Consider the following 16,136-nt stretch of genomic DNA (forward strand, 5'->3'; position numbering starts at 1 on the left):
TGAATTTTATTTTAAATAAATTTAAATTTAAAATAAAATGAATTATTTTATTACTAATGTGAAATAATAAAACTAATACTTTTATTTATTTTATTTTTTATTTATTTTAACAAAATTAATGATATGAATATTTAATCCCAGCCTTTTGGGAGGCTGAGGCAGGAGGATTGCTTGAGGCCAAGAGCTCAAGACCAGCCTGGGCTGCATAGGGAGATCCCGTCTCTACAAAATATAAAATAAAAATAAAAATGAATATGAATATTAGTAATATTAAATATGATTTAACAAGTGCATATTAGATTTCATATTAATACTACATTCCTAATTAATAAACAAATAATCACATATATTAAAGTATTAGTATATAATATTAAAATGATAATATTAAAAGATTCATATAATTTTGGCCTCCCCACATTTTTTAACAATGTATATACCCACAACAGAGTAAATTTTGGGTTTTTTTTGAGGCAGGGTCTTGCTCCATCACCCAGGCTGGAGTGCAGTGGTGCAATCATAGCTCACTACGGCCTCAACCTTCCAGGCTCAAATGATCCTCCCACCTGTCTCAGCCTCCCGAGTAGCTGTGACTACAGGCACTTGCCACCACACTTGGCTAATATTTGTATTTTTGGCAGATTTTTGTTTTTTTTTTTTTGAGACAGAGTATCGCTCTGTCACCCAGGCTGGACTGCAGTGGCATGATCTCAGCTTACTGCAACTTCTGCCTCTCAGGTTCAAGCGATCCTCCTGCCTCAGCCTCCTGGCTAATTTTTGTATTTTTAGCAGAGGCGGGGATTTTACCATGTTGCCCAGGCTGGTCTCAAACTCCTGACCTCAAGTCATCCACCTGCCTCGACCTCCCAAAGTGCTGGGATTACAGGAGTGAGCCACCACGCCCGGCCGAAATGGGGTTTTGCCAAGTTGCCCAGGCTGGTCTTGAACTGCTGGGCTCGAGCGATCTGCCTGCCTTGGCCTCCTAAAGTGTTGAGATTGTAGGCGTGAGCCACTGCACCTGGCCCAACAGTGTAAATTAATGTCTGTTTCCCACGTCCGAGAGCATGCTGGCTATTACCTGTATGTATGTGTTTTCAATGTTCAGAAAAGAGATGGCTGGGTACAGTGGTGCACGCCTGTAATCCCAGCACTTTGGGAGGCTGAGGCGGGCAAATCACGAGGTCTGGAGTTCGAGACCATCCTGTAACATGGTGAAACCCCATCTCTACTAAAAATACAAAAAAATGAGCCAGACGTGGTGGCACATGTCTGTAGTCCCAGCTACTCGGGAGGCTGAGGCAGGAGAATCACTTGAACCCAGGAGTCAGAGGTTGCAGTGAGCCCAGATTGTGCCACTGCACTCCAGCTTGGCGACAGAGCGAGACTCCATCTCAAAAAAAAAAAAAGTATACATATATGTATATATATGAGCTCCCCTGTGCTCACCTTGGGCTAGCGGAGAGTCTTCCTGGTACCCTGTCCCTAGATGTGGTCCTACCAGGATCCCTGCTTTATACAGGGAGCCTCAGTTCCTAATCACCGTCTTGCAAAGACCTGAGGCCTCATGTCCCACCCTGTGGTATGCCCAGTATGCCCCTCCAATCCACCCCCTCACTCCCACACCCTAAAAACCTCTGCAGTGCCATCTCACATGCCCACCTCCTGACACTCAGCAATGTCTTCTCTGACCCCCGGGCTTTCCCTTCCTCTCTTTGAAGCTTACTCATGCATGTGTATGCACACGACATCATTAGTCATTAGGGAAATGCAAATTAAAACCCCAGGCAGATGTCACCACACATCCACTAAAATAGTTATAATCAAAAAGACGGGCGATACCAAGTGCTGGCCAGGATGTGGAGTGATGCACACACTGTTGGTGGATGACAGTCTGGTAGCTTCTTATGGGGTTAAATGGACACTCACCAGGTGACTCAACAATTCCGCTCTCTGGTATTTACCCAGGATCCCCACAAAGATGTTTTTGTTTGTTTGTTTGTTTTTGAGACAGAGCCTCACTCTGTAGCCCAGGCTGGAGTGCAGTGGTGCAATCTCAGCACACTGCAACCTTCACCTCCCGGGTTCAAGCAATTCTCCCACCTCAGCCTCCTGAGTAGTTGGAGTTACAGGCATGCATCACCCTGCCTGGCTCATTTTTGTATTTTTTGTAGAGACGGGGTTTCACCATGTTGGCCTGGCTGGTCTTGAACTTCTGACCTCAGGTGATCCTCCCACCTCGGCCTCCCAAAGTGCTGAGATTACAGGCGTGAGCCACTGAGCCTGGCCCCCACAAAGACTTTTATACATGGATGTTCATAGCAGCTTTATTCATGCTAGCCAAACAGTGGAAACAAACCATATGCCCATTCACAAGCTAGAGGACAAACAGTGGTCCACCCATACACTGGAGTGTAATAGGAACAGATTCTGATAAAAAGATCAGAAGGATGCATCTCACAAGTGTTAAGTTGAGTAAAAGAAGCCAATCACAAAAGAGGACAGACTATATGATTCTATGATTCCTTTTCTTTCTTTTTCTTTCTTTCTTTTTTTTTTTTTTTGAGACAAGGTCTTGCTCTGTCACCCAGGCTAGAGTGCAGTGGCATGATCTTGGCTCACTGCAACCTCCACCTCCCAAGTTCAAGTGATTCTCCTGCCTCAGTCTCCCGAGTAGCTGGGACTACGGGCGCCCGCCACCTTGCCTGGCTAATTTTTGTATTTTTAGCCGAGACGGGGTTTCACCATGTTGGCAAGGCTGGTCTGGAACTTCTGACTTCAAGTGATCCACCTGCCTCAGCCTCCCAAAGTGCTGGGATTACAGGCATGAGCCACTGTGCTCAGACATTTTTTAAGAGACAGGGTCCTACTCTGTCACCCAGGCTGGAGTGCAGTGGCAGGATTGCAGCTTACTGCAGTTTTCAACTTCTGGGCTTAAGCAGTCCTCCCGCCTCAGCCTCCTGAGTCCTTGGGATTACAGATGTGAGCCACTGCACCCAGCTCAGGTACATTTTATTGTAGTAATTGATATCTTTTTTTTTTTTTTTTTTTTTTTTTTTGAGATGGAGTCTTGATGTGTCACCCAGGCTGGAGTGCAGTCGTGTGATCTCGGCTCACTGCAACCTCTGCCTCCTGGGTTAAAGTGATTCTCCTGCCTCAGCCTCCCGAGTAGCTGGGATTACAGGATAGCACCACCACTCCCGGCTAATGTTTGTATTTTTAGTAGAAATGGGGTTTTGCCATGTTGTCCAGGCTGGTCTTGAACTCCTGACCTCAGGTGATCTGCCCGCCTTGGCCTCCCAAAGTGCTGAGATTACTGGCATGAGCCACCATGCCCAGCCTGTGATCTCAGTAAAATTGATGACAGTGTTACATGATACCTAGCGTCACTCACTGATTTATCTGTAGGCTTTTCTCTGTGTTTCCTACAGCCCTGGACCACCCCGCCCCCGGAAGTCTTTAGTACATCTTTTGCTAGCCTAACGGTTTTTTGAGGACCCACTCTGTGCCAGAAACTGTTTTAAATGCCTCCCTTTTTCACAATCATTTCTTCAAGATTATTTGTCCATTCAAGGTTCTTAGCCTGTTTTACAGGGAGACTGAGACTCAGATTAAGTTACCATTTTGGGTTGAATTATGTCTTTGAAAGTTCATAAGTTGAGCTGGGCATGGCAGCACATACCTGTAATCCCAGCTACTCAGGAGACTGAGGTGGGAGGACTGCTTGAGTCCAGGAATTTGAGGCTGAAGTGAGCTATGATCACGCCACTGCACTCCAGCCTGGGTGACAGAGCCAGGCTGTGTGTCTTAAAAAAGAAAAAAGCTCCTAAGTTGAAGTCCTAACTTCTGGTACCCTAGAATGTGACTTTATTTGGAACTTGGGTCATTAGAGACATAATTCATTAAGATGAGGTCATTGGGGTGGGCCTAGTCTTAGTTCGTTCCTGCTGCTATAACAAAATACCGCAGAATGGGTAATTTGTAAACAACAGATATTTATTGCTTATGGTCTTAGAGGCTGGGAAGTCCAAGATCAGGGCACCAGCAGATTCAGTGTCTGGTGAGGGCTTGTCATCTGCCTTTGAGATGGTATCTTGTTGCTGTGTTTTTACATGGCAGAAGAACAAATGGGCAGCCAGGCATGGTGGCTTGTGCCTTTAATCCCAGCACTTTGGGAGGCTGAGGCAGGAGGATCACTTGAGCCCAGGAGTTCAAGACTAGCCCAGACAACATAGCAATACCCTGTCTCAAAAAAACTTTTTTGTTTTTTGTTTTCTAAAAGAACAGATGGGCAAAGGCCCTAGCTAGTTCCCTCAAGCCCCTTTTTAAGGCACTAATCCCATTCAGAGGGGCAGAGTCCTCCTGACTTAATCACCTCTAAAGGCCCCACTGCTTAACACTATCACATGGGTTTTAGGGTCCAACATTTCAATTTGGGTGCATGCATACATTCAAACCCTAGCAATCCCTAATCCAATATGCTCGTAGAAGGAGGAGAATTTTGAACATAGGTGGTGAACACACATACACAAACACACACAGAGAGAGAGAGAGAGGAAGGAACGAAGAAAGGAAGGAAAAGAGAGAGAGAGAAGGAAGGAAGGAAAGAAGGTAAGAAGGAAGGAAAAGAGAGAGAGGAAGGAAGGAAGGAAAAGAGAGAGAGAGACAGAGAGGAAAGAAGGAAAGAAGGAAGGAAGAAAGGAAAGGAAGAGAAACCACAGCTCCAGGAAGTGATAAAGTTGGGGTCTGAGCACAGAAGGATTCGATTTCAGAGACTGTGTGTCTTCTTACAGTTTAAATAATTGGCTCACACAGGCAAGGAGAGTGTACACTTTATCTCATATATTATTTCTTGGTTTCCTGTATCCTAATTGTCCTTCCCTCGCTGTTAATGCATGACTAGACTTTGCCCAGGATATGCAAGCAGCGATTTTCTTGCCTGGGCCAATGGCAAAGGCGTTCACTCTGCTGATGGTGGATGGTGTCAAATTTCCCAGTAGCGCTGTGTGTGCGGGGCTCAGCTGTTGGGCTCAGAAAGAGACCTCTGCCCCAATGGAGGGCATTATATGTTTGGCCAGCTGCCTGCTCTTTGGGCCAAGAGAAATACGATCAGAACATAAACAGTACAGTAACAGCACTCCACTCACAGTGGGGCTGGCTCAAAACCAGATGTCACGAGGAACATAAATGCATAAATGGGATTGTCCTTGAGGCTTACTGCAGGCTTCCCTGGAGAATCAGTTTTCCCTTTTGTATCTGTTTCCTTTGGTAGCCAGAGAAGGAAAAAAGAGTCAGATCAGCCAAGCCGGCTGCTGAGAAAGATGACCTGAATTGCAGGGATGTAGAAAGTGCTGAAGATGCTTTGTCAGCTGAGAATTGGTTAAGGGAAAGTGGTTAAAGCCTATTTTTCCTTCCAGCTCTACTCTTCCTCACCTTCTACCCTCCTCTGTTCCTGAGGCTGACCCTGGCTTTTGGTTGGCTCAGCCAATGGGAGTTACTCACAGATGAAAAGTGGGAGAAGGGGCCGGGTGTGATGGCTCATGCCTGTAATCCCAGTACTTTGGGAGGCTGAGGGGGGAGTATTGCTTGAGGCTGGGAGTTCATGACCAGCCTGGGCAGCATAGGGAGACCCCATCTCTCAAAAGAAAGGAAAAGAAAGAGAAAAAAAGAAAGAAGGAAGGAAGGAAGGAAGAAAGGAAGGAAGGAATGAAGGAAGAAAGGTAGGAAGGAAGGAAGGAAAGAGGGAGGGAGGAAGGAAGGAAGGAAGGAAGAAAGGAATTAGCTGAGTGTGGTGGCACCTACTTGTAGTGCCAGTTACTTGGGAGGCTGAGGCAGGAGGATTGCTTAAGCCCAGGAGGTCGAAGCTGCAGTGAGCTATGATCCCATCACTGCACTCCAGCCTGGGTGACAGAGCAGAAAAAAAAAAAAAAGTGTGAGAAGGATGAGGTTGAGGGAATTTATTTTATTTTCTTTTATCTTATTTATTTATTTTTTGAGACGGAGTCTCACTTTGTCACCCAGGCTGGAGTACAGTGGCACGATCTCGGCTCACTGCAACCTCCACCTCCTGGGTTCAAGTGATTCTCCCTGCCTCAGCCTCCCGAGTAGCTGGGATTACAGGCGCCTGACACCACACCCGGATAATTTTTGTATTTTTTGTAGAGATGGGGTTTCATCATGGTGGCCAGGCTGGTCTTGAACTCCTGACCTCCAGAGATCCACACCCCTCGGTCTCCTAAAGTGTTGGAATTACAGGCGTGAGCCACCGTACCCGGCCGGTTGAGGGAATTTAAATTTATTTCCTTGACTTCCTCTGTTTCAGGTTGCTATGGGTTGTGTGCGTCCCTCTTTCAGGCTGCCTTCTCTGCAAATTCTCCCTGTGTCTGTGGAGCCTGAACCTTCTCCTCTTCACTCCTTCAGGTTTGGGTGGTAACAGCTTCCTGCTGTTGCATTATCCAGCCGATCCAGCCTTTGCTGTAAATATATTTTATTAAATGCTTCTCAGGTTACCCAGTTTGAATGTGCCCTCTGTTTTTTGCGTGGGCCCTTCGGGGTAAGTGAGGTAGTACTCTCTGCCCCGCTCCTGGACTGGCTGACCAAGGCCCTCCCAGTTTTCTAACTGGATCAACACTTGACATTGCTTTCTAAATGGTTTTGCTTCCAGCATCTTTTCTTTTCTTTTCTTCCTTTCTTTTTTAAATTTTTTAAATTTTTATTCTTTAGATGGAGTCTTGCTCTGTCGCCCAGGCTGGAGTGCAGTGGCACAATCTCGGCTCACTGAAACCTCTGCCTCCTGGGTTCAAGTGATTCTCCTGCCTCAGCCTTCCAAGCAGCTGGGACTACAGGCGCCTGCCACCACGCCCGGCTAATTTTTTGTATTTTTAGTAAAGACGGGGTTTCACCATATTAGCCAGGATGGTCTCCATCTCCTGACCTTGTGATCCACCCACCTTGGCCTCTCAAAGCGCTGGGATTACAGGCATGAGCCACTGTGCCTGGCTGTTTTTTTTTTTGAAGGCAGAGTTGAAAAACCAAATGGAATCATAGAGAAGGTGCCCAGACTTTGGCTGTTGGACAGAAGTTCCTCCCCTTTTTTTTTTTTTTTTTTTTTTAAGACAGGGTCTCCTTCTGTCACCCAGGCTGGAGTGCAGTGGGGCAATCTTGGCTCACTGCAACCTCTGCCTCCCAGGTTTGAGCAATTCTCCAGCCTCAGCCTCCCAAGTAGCTGGATTATAGGCATGTGCCACCACACTTGGCTAATTTTTTGTGTTTTTAGTAGAGATGGAGTTTCACCACGTTGGCCAGGCTGGTCTCTAGCTCCTGACCTCCCAAGTGCTGGGATTACAGGCATGAATGAACATGGTGAAACCCCATCTCTACTAAAAATACAAAAAATAATGAGCTGGGCGTGGTGGTGCTAGCCTGTGATTCCAGCTACTCAGGAGGCTGAGGCATGAAACAGAGATATTTCCCGTTCTTCTGCTTTTTTGTTCTATCCTTGCCCTCAAAGGATTGGAAGATGCCGCTGCATCAAGGAGGCTGAATCTTTTGTACTCAGTCTACAAATTCAAATGCGAATCTCTTCTAAAAACACAGACACACCCAGATATAAGGTGTAACTAGCTATCTGAGCATCTCTTAGCCCAGTCAAGTTGACCCCAAATTAACCATCACAGCTGCATTATACATGATTCCAAAACTTAGTGGCTTAAAGCAATAGTCATTTATTCCCCATGAACATGTGCACCAGCTAGGTTTGGCTGATCTGGCTAGGGCTCAGCTGGGTGACTCCTCTGCTCCACATGTCCCTCCTCTTCCTTCTGGGACAGTTGTTTCTGTGGTGAGAGCAGATGTGCAAGAAGGCACACAGAAACACATGTGGCTTCTGAATCCTGGTTTGAAACTCACTCCTTGCCATTTCTGCCCACATGCCATTGACTGAAGCAAGCCATGTGGCCAAACCCAAGGCCAAGCAGTGGAGAAGTACCCACCACCTACGATGAGACCATTGCAAAGATAGGCACACAGGACAGAGTGACTCATCAGGGCCAATAGTTTAATCTATTTATGGTCACCAACTCTGGCAAAAAACACAAGAGTTTAAAAGATGGTTGACTCAGGATGGTCTCATTTGCATAAGAGGAAAAGTAGAACTTTTTGACATTTTCAAAGGACTTCTAAGGAAACCAGGATGACTATTTATGTTGATCATGGAGTGACTCATACAAGTCATGTGATTTAAAAACAGGAAAATTCAATGCTAATTTCATAGACTTATGACTCCCTGCATAACAATAACAGCTTATATGACATAGCATTTTTGAGTTCACAAGGCACTTTAATAACCATGACTTATGTTATACTAGAAACAACCTTTCTCCTTTTTTTTTTTTTTTTTTTTGAGACAGAGTCTCACTCTGTCATCCAGGCTGGAGTGCAGTGGCTTGATCTTGTCTCACTGTAACCTCCCTCCGCCTCCCAGGTTCAAGTGATTCTCCTCTCTCAGCCTCCTGAGTAGCTGGGATTACAGTCATGCGCCACCATGCCTGGCTAATTTTTTGTAGTCTTAGTAAAGACAGGGTTTCACCATGTTAGCCAGGCTGATCTCGAACTCCTGACTTCAGCTGATCCACCTGTCTTGGCATCCCAAAGTGCTAGGATTACAGGCATGAGCCAATGCACCTGGCCAAGTCTAGTATTTTTATTATCTGGCCTTTGACCAAAAAAAAAAAAGTATGCTGTCTCTTGACATGCTCTTGACATGCATGATCTCACATTTTAAGTAGATAAAATTTTTAATCGACAAGTAAAAATGGTATCTATACTTATGAATGTTTTGATATATATACATACATTGTAGAATGGCTAAATCAAGCTATTTAACATATGCATTAACTCATATAATCCATATTGTACTCACATGGTTTAAATTTCCTAAATATAAAAAAAATAAGCAGAGAAATGTCCCCTCCACCTCCAAAGCGAACTCCTATGATTGATTTCTTTTTTTTTTTTTTGAGACGGAGTCTCGCTGTGTCTCCTAGGCTGGAGTGCAGTGGCGTGATCTCGGCTCACTGCAAGCTCTGCCTCCTGGGTTCACGCCATTCTCCCGCCTCAGCCTCCTAAGTAGCTGGGACTACAGGCGCCCGCCACCACGCCCGGCTAGTTTTTTGTATTTTTAGTAGAGACGGGGTTTCACCATGTTAGCCAGGATAGTCTCGATCTCCTGACCTCGTGATCCACCCGCCTCGGCCTCCCAAAGTGCTGGGATTACAGGCTTGAGCCACCGCGCCCGGCCCCTATGATTGATTTTCATGTGTCTTTCAGAGATGGTTTTTGTCTTAGCCCTTTTTCTGTTGCTTATAACAGAATACCTGAAACTGGGCTGGGCTTGGTGGTTGACGCCTGTAATCCCAGCACTTTGGGAGGCCAAGGTGGGAGAACTGCTTGAGACTAGGAGTTTGAGACCAGCCTTGGCAACATGGCAAAACCCTATCTCTATAAAACATTTAAAAAATTAGTTGGGTAGGGTGGCACACGCCTGTAGTCCCAGCTACTTGGGAGGCTGAAGTGGGAGGATCACTTGAGCCAGAGATGTCGAGGCCACAGTGAGCTATGATTGCGCCACTGCACTCCAGCCTGGGTGACAGAGTGAGACTGTGTCTCTAATATTAAAAAAAAAGAAAAAGAAAAAAAAAGTATACCTGAAACTGGGTAATTTATAAAGAAAAGGAGTTAATTTCTTCCAGTTATGGAGGCTGAGAAGTTCAAGGTCAAGAGGCCAAATCCGAGGAGGACCTCCTTGCTGGTGGGGATTCTGTAGTCCCAAGTCGGTGCAGGGGATGGCATGGTGAGGAGCTGAGTGTGCAAGCTCAGGTCTCTCTTCCTCTTCCCTCTTCCCATCCCTTCCCTTCCCTCTCCTCCCCTTCCCTCCCCTCCCCTCCCCTCCTCTCCCCTCCCCTCCCCTCCTCTCCCCTCCCCTCCCCTCCTCTCCTCTTTCTCTTTTCTCGTTTTCTTTCTCTTTCTTTTTAAAATAGAGACAGGGGTGTCACTATGTTGCCCAGGCTGGTCTCAAACTTCAGGTCTCTCTTCCTCTTCCCCTTCCCTCTCCTCCCCTCCCCCCCTCCCCTCCTCTCCCCTCCCCTCCCCTCCCTTCCCCTGTCCTATCCTCTCCTCTCCTTTTTAAAATAGAGGCAGGGGTCTCACTATGTTGCCCAGGCTGGTCTCAAACTTCAGGTCTCTCTTTCTCTTCCCCTTCCCTTTCCTCCCCTCCCCTCCCCTCCTCTCTCCTCTCCTATTTATTTATTTATTTATTTATTTATTTTTTGAGATGGAGTCTCGCTTGTCGCCCAGGCTGGAGTGCAGTGGCGCAATCTCTGCTCGCTGCAAGCTCTGCCTTCCAGGTTCACGCCATTCTCCTGCCTCAGCCTCCTGAGTAGCTGGGACTACAGGCACCCACCACCACACCCGGCTAATTTTTTGTATTTTTAGTAGGGACAGGGTTTCACTGTGTTAGCCAGGATGGTCTCAATCTCCTGACCTCGTGATCCGTCCACCTCAGCCTCCCAAAGTGCTTGGATTACAGGTGTGAGCCACCGCGCCCGGCCATCTCCTTTCCTTTTTAAAATAGAGACAGGGGTCTCACTCTGTTGCCCAGGCTGGTCTCAAACTTTTGGTCTCAAGCAATCCTCCTGCCTTGGCTTCCAAAAATGCTGGGATTACAAGCATGAGTCACCACCCTCAGCTCATCATTCTCTTTTTATAAGGCCACCAGTTCCACTCCCATAACAACCCCTTAATCCATTAGTCCATTAATTCATTAATCATAAATGAATCACTCCATTCATGAAATCAGTCCATTCATGAACTCAGTCCATTCATGAGGGCTCTCATGACCCAGTTACTGTTCAAAGGTCCCACCTCCCAGTACTGCCATATTGGGGATTCAATTTCAACATGAATTTTAGGGGGGACAAACAGCCAAACCACAATAGTTTTAGAAGCAAATATTATTTTCTCGTCGTTCGTTTTTAACACGCTCTCATTTTTTTTTTTTTTTTTTTTTTTTTTGAGACCGAGTCTCGCTCTGTCACCCAGGCTGGAGTGCAGTGGTGCCATCTCAGCTCACTGCAAGCTCCACCTCCCAGGTTCACGCCATTCTCCTGCCTCAGCCTCCCGAGTAGCTGGGACTACAGGCGCCCGCCACCACGCCCGGCTAATTTTTTGTATTTTTAGTAGAGACGGGATTTCACAGTGTTAGCCAGGATGGTCTCGATCTCCTGACCTCATGATCCGCCCACCTCGGCCTCCCAAAGTGCTGGGATTACAGGCGTGAGCCACCGCACCTGGCCAACACGCTCTCATTTAATGCTCACAAAATCCCCACCAGGTATGAAGGATTAGCCTGGTCTTACTGATGTGGAGATGAAGCTTGGGCAGCGTCCCAGGCTGGCAGGGTGGATCGGGTCCTTTTGTTCTCCAGGCCCAGGGACCCCAGGGCTGACTTCTTCTCCACACTCCAGTGTAGGTGACGGACCTGGAGGCCTCCTGGCCTGGGGAAAATCCCACCAGCTTTGCTTTGAGTTGCTTCACATCCTAGTGGCTCCCTTGGCTGCTGAACTAGGGGCTGGACTCACCCAATGGTGCAATCTTGGCTCACTGCAACCTCCGCTTCCCGGGTTCAGGTGATTCTCCTGCTTCAGCTTCCCAAGTAGCTGGGATTACAGGCATGCACCACCTGGCTAATTTTTTTGTATTTAGTAGGGACTGGGTTTCACCATGTTGGTCAAGCTGGTCTCAAACCCCTGACCTCAGGTGATCCACCCTCCTTGGCCTCCCAAAGTGCTGGGATTACAGGTGTGAACAACTGCACCCAGCCAAAACCCCCAATCTCTGTCTGTTGGTCCAAGCCCATTGACATGGGCTGCATCCTTCCTAATCCACACTTCCCAGACATCTCTTTAAAATAGAAAATTTCAATAAAAGAAAAGAAAAGGAAACAAAACAAAAAAAAAATTAAAAATAAAATAGAAAATGTCCAGCCTGGGCAATATAGTGAGGCCCCATCTCTACACAAAAATCAAAAAAATTAGCTGGGCATGGTGTCGTGAGCCTATAGTACCAGCTACTCAGGAGGCTGAGGCGGGAGGATTGCTTGAGCCCAGGAGGTTTGGGCTGCAGTGAGCCATGACTGCACCACTGCACTCCATCCCGGGCATCAGAATGAGCTCTTGTCTCAAAAACAAAAACAAAATTTCAAAAATACACAAAGTAGAGAAGTAGAGAGAATACAATGAAAAATATAGCAAATCACCAAGGCCCTATCACCCAGCTTCTCCAGTTAGCAATTCCCTTCCCTTCCCTTCCCCCTTCCCTTCCCCCTTCCCCCTTCCCCCTTCCCTTCCCCCTTCCCTTCCCCCTTCCCTTCCCCCTTCCCTTCCCCCTTCCCTTCCCCCTTCCCTTCCCCCTTCCCTTCCCCGCCACCACGCCCTGCTAATTTTCATATTTTTAGTAGAGATGAGGTTTCACTGTGTTGGCCAGGCTGGTCTCAAGCTCCTGACCTCAAGTAATCGCCTGCCTTGGCCTCCCAAAGTACTGGGATTACAGGCGTGAGCCACCGCACCTGGCCAGAATTGCATTTTAGAATAGTTAAGTTTATGTTACGTGAATTTCACCTCTATTGAAAAAAAAACAAACAAAAAAATCCTACCAGAAAAGAAGGGAAAAGATACACCTGAAGAGCAGAAAACTAACTGGCCACGCACGAGGGTGGCTCACGCCTGTAATCCCAGCACTTTGGGAGGTTGAGGCAAGAGAATCGCTTGAGCCCAGGAGTTAGAGACTAACCTTGGCAACATAGCAAAACCCTGTCTCTACAAAAAAATACAAAAATGCATGCCTGAGGTCCCAGCTACCTGAGAGGTTGAGGTGGGAGAATCACCTGAGCCTGGGAAATTGAGGCTGCAGTGAGCTATGATCATGCCACTGCACTCCAGCCTGGGCAAAAGAGCAAGACTCTGTCTCAAAAATAAATAAATAAATAAATAAAAATACATAAATAAAATGCAATTCCATAGTACATTCACATTGTTGTGAAAACCACCACTTTTATCTAGTTCCAGAACATTCATGTCCCCAAAAGGAAACCCCATCCCTGACAGCAATCTCTCCAAATTTCCTCTCCCCTTGCCCCTGACAATCACTAACCTGCTTTTCATCTCTATGGATCTGCCTATTCTGGACATTTTGCATAAATGGAATCATACACCATGTGGTCTTTTGTGTCTGCCTTCTTTCACTCAACATCATGTTTTTGAGGTTCATCCACGTTGCAGCATGGATCAGTGCTTCATTCCTTTTCATGGCTGAATAATATTCCATTGCATAGCTATACCATATTTTATTTATCTGGTGCTGTTTCCTGGAGTTTTTTAAAAAGCAAATCCAGGTATCATATCACCTTATCCATAAGTACTTCCATATGCATCTCTAACAGACAAATACTTTTAAAGAACATCATAACAAAATACCGCCATCAGTCCTTAACAGAACTCACATGAATTCCTTAAAATCCCCTAACACCCAGCCAGGTTCGATTTTCCCCATCTGTCTAAATGCTGCTTTGTTCTTAATGAGGTAGATTCTCCCCATTTTGGCTCAGCTTTGGGAAAAATACAGAGACTCTCTGTACCTTTGATGCTGCTGCTTCTTTTTTTAATGAGAGTTTCTCTCTTGTCGCCCAGGCTGGAGTGCAGTGGCACAATCTCAGCTCACTGCAACCTCCGCCTCCCGGGTTCAAGCGATTCTCCTGCCTCAGCCTCCTGAGTAGCTGGGATTACAGGCATGCACCACCACACCCGGCTAATTTTTGTATTTTTAGTAGAGACGGGGTTAATCCACGTTGGTCCGGCTTGTCTCAAACTCCTGACCTCAGGTGATCCACCTCAGCCTCCCAAAGTGCTGGGATTACAGGCGTGAGCCACCGCACCTGGCCCCTTGATGCTGCTTATAGGAAAAACACAACCCCCATCTTTAACAGGAGGCCCCTTTGAAAAGAGACACGGGATTACCCTAGTTTTGGGAGCATAAGTCTACACAGATTGCAAACAAACTTACCAAGTTGCAATCGATCGCTGTTTTGCATGAAAAGACTCAACTTCCCTTTTCCCTGCCTTTCTTTTTTAACAATACAACCCCTCTGCCTAAGGGAGGAGATCAGCTACGGGGAAGCTGTTTCCAGAACCAACACGACAGACTCAGAGAGGAGGCTAGCAGCTGTCCTCTAATTATCATTTTTCTAAGCGCATAAATAATTTAGGTTGCAACGTGGCAGAGTGGAGATGGTTAAATTATAACACGATTCCATATCCCTGCTGCCTGCTGCCTGTTCTACACGCCCCCTCCCCGGACCCCCGACAGGAACCAGTGCAAGAGAGAGAATTCTCTTCTTAACACCGTTCCTCTGCTCTTTAAGGGATGCCTGAACGGGGGGGGGAAAAAAAAAAAGAAAAAAAAAGGCTCCTTTCTGAGACGACAGTTCTGCCCTGTGCTGGGAGGTCACGGTGCAGTGTTAAAGGGCGTAAAGAGGAGAGTAAGAAATCGTAAATTATTGTACCCCCTGAGGAGCAGTGGGCTGGCTTGCTCTCAGTTTCTGCTCGGATTGATCTCCCCAGGCTGGGTCCCCATGTAGCACTTCGCTAAAACGATCAGGAGCTGAGAACGATCGGTCCTCCTTTCCCTCCTCCCAGCATCAGGGAAACCTCCTCCTCCTCCTTTTTTTTTTTTTTTTTTCCCCTTGGCAGCTGGTACAGCATCCCCGTTCAGTGTCTGCTTTTGTGGGGAGCCCTCTGCTCAGAGAACTGCTTTTCTTGGCACCCACTTTCCTCCCTCCTCTCTCTGGGCCACCCTTCTTCTTTCCACTGGATGGGCCATGAATGCATGGACTTCAGATGGCTCAGACCCCTGGGTGCTGACGAGGTGGGACCCTCTGGACCCCTGGAGGACTCGCAGTGCTGACCACTAGCCGCGTCGCCTGAGCCCCAGCGCTGATGCGAGACAGGTGAGTGGGGCTTCTGAGAGTGGGGGACGCTGGAGGCAAAGTCCTGTAGGCAGTTTAGGTTTTCTTTCCTTGCTGCAAATTACCTCCATCTGCAAAGGTAGAAATACAAAGATCTTCCCCTGCTCCCTCTATGAAGAGTTTTTCTTGGCGGGTGGGCAGCTTATTTCTGAATTTCACTTGCTTCTGTCTTGAGAACCTCTTCCCGTTTCTGAACAGTTTCTCTTGCTGGGAAGAAGGGGGGCAGACTCTTCATTTCCAGCGTATTCCTGTTTCTTTCTTAAAAATCCATTTTCATTCAATTGCCCTTGGCAACCCCCCTCCCAGCAACCAATGTCTTTGCCATCTGCCCTGAACGTGTGACGTTTTCCCAAGAATGAGAATTTCTGACCTAAGTCAAATTCTACTTTTTAATATCTCCCCCACCCCCCCCAATTCAAGTCCACATTTTAAGTCTCGTGCTGCTTTGAACAAGTGACAACATTTAGAATTATGCAATATCCCCTCGCCGCCCCCAACCCCCCAATTGCCCATGGCTTTGGGGACCCCGAATAAAAGTTCCCGACGCCCGCATGCCTGGGCCTTGTTTGCCGTGATCAACGCAGCGCAAATGTGTTGGGAAAAGAGAGATAAATGGCAGATGGAGTTTAGGCTGTTGAAAATAATTACATCGTCTTAGGAAACCACTTCTTCCTTTTAATATTTAATATTCTTCCCTCCCTTGCCCCACTGGAAGGAAAAGCAGAGAAAGAGCTGGACACCCCCTCTAAGCCATCCCTCTTGCCCCTCCCCCTCTTTTCTTTACTTTTGGACCGAGTTGTCTCTCTGGGTGGCTTTTGTTTCTCAAGAAGTGGGAAAAACTGGCAGAATTCCTCTTCTCCCCTCTCCTTCCTTTGAACCTAACAGCTTCATACAACAGATGCTGCTGGGGACGGCAGGGCAAGGATGGCGGGGCATGTCTATTGCTCCAGGCTCCTTCCTTAGAGGCTCCTGAGAGGTTGACCCAGGAGAAGGGCCAATTTAGAATGTCAACAGGAGGTCAGAGCACCTTCCCAGAGGCTGAACCAACAAGAAGGAAGCTTCTATC

The 16,136-nt window shown here is 47.0% G+C and overlaps 2 protein-coding genes across 40 annotated transcripts in view; both read right to left on the minus strand.

Moving 5' to 3' along the window:
• C19H19orf53 (chromosome 19 C19orf53 homolog) overlaps positions 1–16,136 on the minus strand; it is a 542,027-nt gene that overhangs the window by 138,304 nt on the left and 387,587 nt on the right. Inside the window, exon 1 of one of the 39 annotated variants that reach the window (XM_050770972.1) lies at positions 15,568–15,571. The exons of 34 other annotated variants lie outside the window; for them this stretch is intronic. The gene's annotated coding sequence lies outside the window, so the exon portion shown is untranslated. Of the gene's footprint in view, positions 1–6,569; positions 6,574–11,374; positions 11,379–14,016; positions 14,021–15,474; positions 15,479–15,567; positions 15,572–16,136 lie in introns of those variants that run through there. 4 more of the 39 variants (XM_050770957.1, XM_050770954.1, XM_050770978.1 and 1 more) reach the window with 4 other exon arrangements.
• YJU2B (YJU2 splicing factor homolog B) overlaps positions 1–16,136 on the minus strand; it is a 595,535-nt gene that overhangs the window by 122,620 nt on the left and 456,779 nt on the right. The gene's annotated exons all lie outside the window — the stretch shown is intronic.

This window comes from Macaca thibetana, chromosome 19, assembly GCF_024542745.1.
Source record: "Macaca thibetana thibetana isolate TM-01 chromosome 19, ASM2454274v1, whole genome shotgun sequence".
NCBI classification, from domain to species: Eukaryota; Metazoa; Chordata; class Mammalia; order Primates; family Cercopithecidae; genus Macaca; species Macaca thibetana.